Below are 6,908 nucleotides of genomic sequence, written 5' to 3'. Positions count from 1 at the left end.
ATGTCCTCCAAAAGAGATTGCAGATGATTAGACAGTGTTTCATATTTTGAATAAACTATTCAAGACAGACAATTATTATCCTTGCAGCTGCCCAGGCAAATGTATAGCAGAGAGATTGGAGAGTAGATCACAGAATATAATTTACAGGAGTTCATTTTAGAGAACATCAGGAAGAATCCATAAAGCAATAATAAGTGACTTGGCAAATTACCCATAATACCCCAGTCAGATACAATTTTCAAGATAGAATGTATTTATTTTAAGATAATTTTACAAATCTCTTTATTCATTCTAGAAAGTGATATTTCAAGCATTCCAGTCTCCCCAATTTCCCTCATGACTTTGTAGTTCACTGACAATGTATTACTAAAATATGTGTTCCTTTCTGTCTGCTCTGCCATTCAATGGGACAGCAGTGGGAAATGAACCAAGGTCGCTGGTGCTTTAGTAGTATTACGCTAACTGCTATCATACCATGCTACCCCCACAAGCTCCCACTAGTTTAGTGGACTAGCAACCTAAATATAATTCCACCTGTAAAACTATTTTGTGTACTGCACAGAATACATTGTGTGCTGAAAATATTTTCCGACCAAGGCGCTACTTCAAATCTTTGCTATTAGTTAGGAGGAGTGCCTGCAATAATCTTCATTCCCTTCCAGATATTTTCCTCTTTATTTTTCATTTTTCTCTCAGTTGTTCTGCCTTTCCTAAAAGATTACATGGCTACTGAGGAAGGAAAGGAAGCATGTTTGTGATGTTTTATGAATGGGAAATACTTTCGATCGACCTGGCTGCCCATCATTGTCAAGTGATCAAGATACACTTTAGCTATGTCGGCACCACCTGTTTCTGAATTCATAATTTAACAATGAAGGTGAAGAGATATCCAAGGGTTTAAACCAAGACTGTGAGGTGTAATTGTGATTTTGGTGTGAGAAGATTCAACAATTCCAGAAATAGCACTCCAGAAGGGTAAGTACTGCCACAAATGTGTACTACCATGAATGAAAAGGCCCATTACTTGTTCTTCATTCTTTTTTCAAGAGAAGCAATATTGTGTGAAGAAACTAGAACTTGTTATTATCATTACAAAGTTATAAACATTTAGTACACACCTGCCCTATCATACCAACAGTTATTCATTCTTCCTTTAAAAACATGTCAAAAGTGCACAGAAAGGAAAGAGGATATTTATCACTGATTACTGCATTAAATGGGTATAAGATGACCTGGAGCTTGTTACGGGGAGGATATAGTTATTCTCATTTTATGAGAGTATCTATAACTTGGAGATCAGCCATTTAAGACAGAGATGAGGCAAAATCCTTTCAGAGGATGACAGGCTAGAGAGCAGTAGAAACAGAATCTTTGAATATTCCTTTGACAAATAGATTTTCGACAAGTAAGTGGGTAAAGAGTTATCGGAGGTAAACACAAATGGAGAATTGAGCCAGGGGTTGAGTTGGCCATGTCATTAACGCTGGTCACCAAACAGCCAAATTAATCTATTCTAAGCCTAGCTCAGGGTGAGGTTACCAGACATGAAGGAAAATGTTCAAAGATGTACACAAAGCTTCCTTGAAGAAGTGCAATATCTCTAGGTTTATCTGGCATCCTCTGGCCACTCAAACTACAGAAAGGGTAATATTGAGAATCTTGATTCCATTCATAGGAAGTACACACAAATCCTGCTAATCAGCAAATCTACCCATCTCATGTGCCCTCTCTTTCCCCATGGGTGAAAGATTCTGAAGTTCCTACAGTGGCCTCATTAGTCATGTCAGGAGCCACATCAGTATAGAAGCAAGCCATCCTTAATGTCTTCAGACTCCCTAAGAAGAAGGACAATCAGAAGAAGTCACATTTGCAGGCCTTCAGTACCTGCTGGAACTTACAACCTGACAACATTGCAACTTACACAGTTTCTTGCCACCTGTGGTCACATCCTTCTACTCCAGATTAGGATACTTTAAGTATTGTTAATCTAGACTAAACTATGAATGAGTACCTACAAGGCAATTCTGTAGCAACTCTTTGCCTTTAAGTTAGATGAGTGTGGATTCAAAGCACCCCTGACACTCAAGGACACAACTGAGACAAAACCTAAGTTGTGTAGCAGCAGTACTGATCTGTCGGAGTTTCATTCTATAAGATTAAGAAATTAGAACAATCTTTCGTCTGCTATGTCAGTTTAAACACTTCCATGAAATTATTTAAAGATGGGACTTACTCCCTCACATGACTAATATTTACCTCTCAACCAGCTACTAAAACAAATTATTTGATTACTTATCTCATTGCTGTCATGTGAACCTTGCTCTGCACAAACTGCATGCCATGTTTTTGTTCAACACAACAGTGAATAAACTTTCAAACTTATTTTAGTTGATGTGACTTTTCAGACTATAAAAGGATTTCCATTGTTTAATTTCTATATGGCTGGCGAATGCTTCATTGATTTTTCATTAAGAGGATTAACAAAATCTTAACAAGGATGCAAGCAGTTCCCTTGTTGTGGGGCCTGCCTTCCCTAATGTAGTGCAAAACATTAAAATAAAATCATTCTTTACTTCGAAGACCCTTCCAAAATAACTTTGGAAGCCTCTACAAAAATGGCACTACTCAGAGACAGTGAAGCCCAAAACAGTGCACACAAAAACAACACTGACACTTTCACAACCAAAATTATGTTTGCATTTTGTGCTGCTATTTACCCCTCCACAATACTAATTCAGGCAGATTAGCATTTTCTCTTAACTCAATATTTTGCTACATCCAAGTAACAAACAACAAGGCATGTTAAACTAATCTGGGAATAAAAGTGCCAAATGACACAGGAAAAGGCCATATTCCCTTACAAACATAGAAGGGAGCCATTTCACATCATCATGTCTATGCCAAGTCACAGAACAATCTCTGTCGCCATTTTTTTTCCTTTAGCTTAGTTCTCCCACGTTCATATCATCTTCACCCCACATTCTACCATGCAACTCATCAACCAACCAACCTATATGTCTTGGAGATGTGAGTGGAAACTGGAGACCCATAGGATATGCATACGATCACAGGAAGAACTAGCAAACTGGACACAGAAAGCAACAGAGTTCAGCATTGAACACTGCCCTATTGTATCTTTTATTAGAAGAATGCTTAATAATTTTAAACGGTAATGAATTTAAACAGTAATAATTTTAAACAGTAACTTTCAATCCAATGACTACATCATCAAAAATCTCTAAACTGCTGCAGAGAAACTATTGTTTCTGGCCAACAATTGAACGCTGGCATTTCAGAAAGAACTTAAGTTTTTCCAAATTTCGAGATTATTTCCTATGTACTTCACAAAATTCCAAGTCTTTGATGATATTCCTGATATGTAATGTACTCTTCTGTATTCAGAAGATGAATGAATTTTAGTATTTTAGTCTCCTTTCATTTTTAGTAATTAGATAAAATATTTTATTTCTTTTTATTTATTTATTTAGAGATACAGCGCAGAACAGGCCTTTCCAGCCCGACAAGGCACAGCACCCAGCAACTCGCATATTTAACACTCACCTGATCACAGAACAATTTAGAATAACTAATTAACCTATGAACTGATATATCTTTGGACTGTGGGAGGAAATCAGAGCATTAGGAAAACAACCACACGGTCACAGGGAGCTCCTTACAAGCGTACGCTCTATTGTTAGATATGGATTTGCTATGGAGAAGGACAAGTTGACATTTTTGCATTTATATTCTCAAAAAGTGCTTGATTAAATATGGCAAATTAGAACTGTTAGTAGAACTGCAGCTACTACAGAAAAAGGAACTAGTACCAACCTGGACAAATCCTCACTCTGGTGAGTGAGAGGCTTCTGCCCAAAATCTGCCATGTCTTAAGAATTCATGAAAAACATTGATGAAGTGCTAACTCAGTGAAATGGGTCATCAGGCAGTTTATAGCGTACTGACTATAAAAAGATGGTACAATGCATGAGAAGCTTGAGACTTTGATCAAATCTCCCACCTCCATGGCTCGTTTAAACCATCACATCTTGCAGTGTCCTTCTGATGCAGAGCATCATACAGTCGCTGATCAGTCAAGACCACCACAAATCCCATACAGTACCAATCACCTATTACAAGTCCTTGTTGTTATATGCTTCTAAAGCTCCATAATCTTGGTGCTGATGCAGCCATCATTAACACGACCTGTGGCACCATACCACTTGTGCTCAAGATAGTTTCCTCTATCTCTCTAACGCTGTGGCCATGAAACCTACTATGATCTCTTACAGGCTTTGCTGCTCCTCCAGAAGTATCGCTGGCTGATGTCTTCCTCCCATCAGTGAGTAATATAACATTGCTGCAGGACCTTCTGGCTGCCAGTGTGATTTCAAATGATGTGTCACTGGAGCAGAAGGTGGTTTTAATGCTTCTGCCATTCATTTCCATTTTCTCCATTGTGCAGCCAGCTCTGGAATTCATTGAAACGTCAGGCTTGCAGTGTGTCTTTAAATAGTGGAGTTGAATCGCGCATGCTGTCGTCACAGCCATTTACCCGAATTGGTTGTTAATGCCATGACTGACAAACATACTGTAGTAAATGGCTCTCCCACTCATAGCAGCTCCTGTATACCACACCCTGTAAATCCCACACACAGGAAAATTAAAGTTCAGTGTTTATTTTATAATTTTATAGTTGGTATACCAAGTAGCCTGCTTCAAAACTACAATTGCATTGATGAATTTTTGCAACCTTTGTTTTGCTTCGAAGTCTGACTTTCCAATTATGCCCAGCAAATCTTTTCCTAATGAAATGACAGATCAATTTATTGAACAATGCAGTGTTCTAAATATTAGCTTATTGGTTGAAAATAGTTAAACGAGCTACTTTGCTACATCAGACCAAAATGATAAGAAATTAAACCATAGTGCATTGTTCTTTTCTCAAATGCAATATGATCAAATGCATCAAATAAGTGGTTAAACCAAGCAAACCACGACAGTACATCACAACATGGAGGATCCAGATGTAATTGCCAAGGTTTTTGGATTAGTGCATTGGCTCAGCCAGATCCCTCTGCAGTTTCCCATTCACTGTTACTTACGGCCCTATTCCTCATTTTGCCCATTATTTCATTTTCTTGTCAAATCCTAAGTGATAGGTTGGCTTGCAGTCAGGGGTTTCGTTTGTATTAATCATAGAGTCATTAAAAAAACAGCACAATGGAATAGGCCCTTCAGCCCATCTAGTCCATGTGGAAGCATTTTAACTGCCCTGTTCCATCGACCTGCACCCAGACTATTGCCTCCCATCCATGTACCTATCCAAACTTCTCTTAAACGTTGAAATCAAAATCGCATCCACTACTTGCATTGGCAGTTCATTCCACACTCTCACCACCCTCTGAGTGAAGAATTTTCCCCTCATGTTCCCCTTAAGTATTTCACCTTTCACCCTTAACCCATGACCTCTAGACCTCTTGCTGTAGTCTCACCCAACCTTGGTGGAAAATCCCTGCTTGCATTTACCCTATCTATACCCCTCATATCACAATGTTAAGAAGTATAAATGTAATTATTACCTTCAGCAGACAACTGTGATAAAAACAAAGCTTTATAAATAGTGTCGGTTGCATGAGAATGCTTCTGCTGCTTTGCATTCCCCACAAGCTGAAAACTGTTGAGATTTATCTCCGCTAAAAGCTGAACCATAATTTAAAATATAAATGCTTTTAATTCACTTGTTTTAAATACATTGGCTAGATTTGCAAAGAAAGAAAAACAGAAGGAAATCAAAGTAAATTGTTCCTTTGCCACCTTGCAAAATATTCCATCACCACAGTACACCCAACACATTATAATTAATTATTATAGGCTTTTATGGATGTGGAATTAACTCTGTTTGCAAAACAGAAATTTCACCTTCTTTTGAGTTTGACAGTGGCTCCACAAAATGGCCTTAAATTTTATAAATTGTAAGGGGAGCAGGAAGTTGAAGTCATTATGAAGGGCCTTGGCCTGAAATTCTTTATTCATTTTCATAGATGCTGCCTGACTTGCTGAGTTCCTCCAGCATTTTAAGTGTGTTACTCTGGATTTTAGAATCCCATGTGTTTAGAAGTGTGAAACTCGGCAGTGTGGGAATTCTTTGCAGAAAGGGAAGGAAGTGATGTTTCTTGTCTCTAACAGCTACAGTAATTAATTTAATCCATTTGCCCTGAAACAATACAATTTACACATAGATACAAAAAATGGAGGCAGGTCAATTGGCCTTTGAACCTGGTGTGACATTCAATATAGGCAATTACCTATCTCAATATCATATTCCTTCTCTCTTCCAATACTTGATGATTTTTACATCTAGGAATTTATCTATGTTATTCTTAAATATAATCAGCAACTTGGCCTCCACAGCTATCTGTGGGAGACATTTCAGTAGTTCATTATCCACTAGTGTGAAGAAATTTCTCCTGAAATCATTCCTACATCTCTTGGTCTATAACTTGAGATAGCAACCTTTCATTCTAGAGGCTTATCTGGGATAGAAATCTCTCCAAATCAAGACTGCTTATACCTCTCAGAGAATTTTGTAAATGCTAATTAGATCCCCCAACCCCTTTGTTCTATGCTCCAGTGAATACAAACCTGATCAACTTAACCTCCCTCATGCAATAACCCTGCCATCTCAGGAATCAATTTAGTGAGCCTTTACTACATGTTTTCCACAGTGTATATATATCTTTTCTTACATAAGGGGGCCAAAGCCACACAGTGTGGTCCCACCATACCCCTGGATAATTGTAGCAAGACAATCTTACTCTTCCACTCAAATCCTGATGCAATGAGAATTTACTCTTCCACCATCATGATCCTGAAGGTGTGGTCACTGTTGACCAGCAAGGTAATTGAAT

This window comes from Hemitrygon akajei, chromosome 17, assembly GCF_048418815.1.
Source record: "Hemitrygon akajei chromosome 17, sHemAka1.3, whole genome shotgun sequence".
In the NCBI taxonomy this organism is placed as follows: Eukaryota; Metazoa; Chordata; class Chondrichthyes; order Myliobatiformes; family Dasyatidae; genus Hemitrygon; species Hemitrygon akajei.
This window is presented reverse-complemented; position numbering follows the sequence as displayed.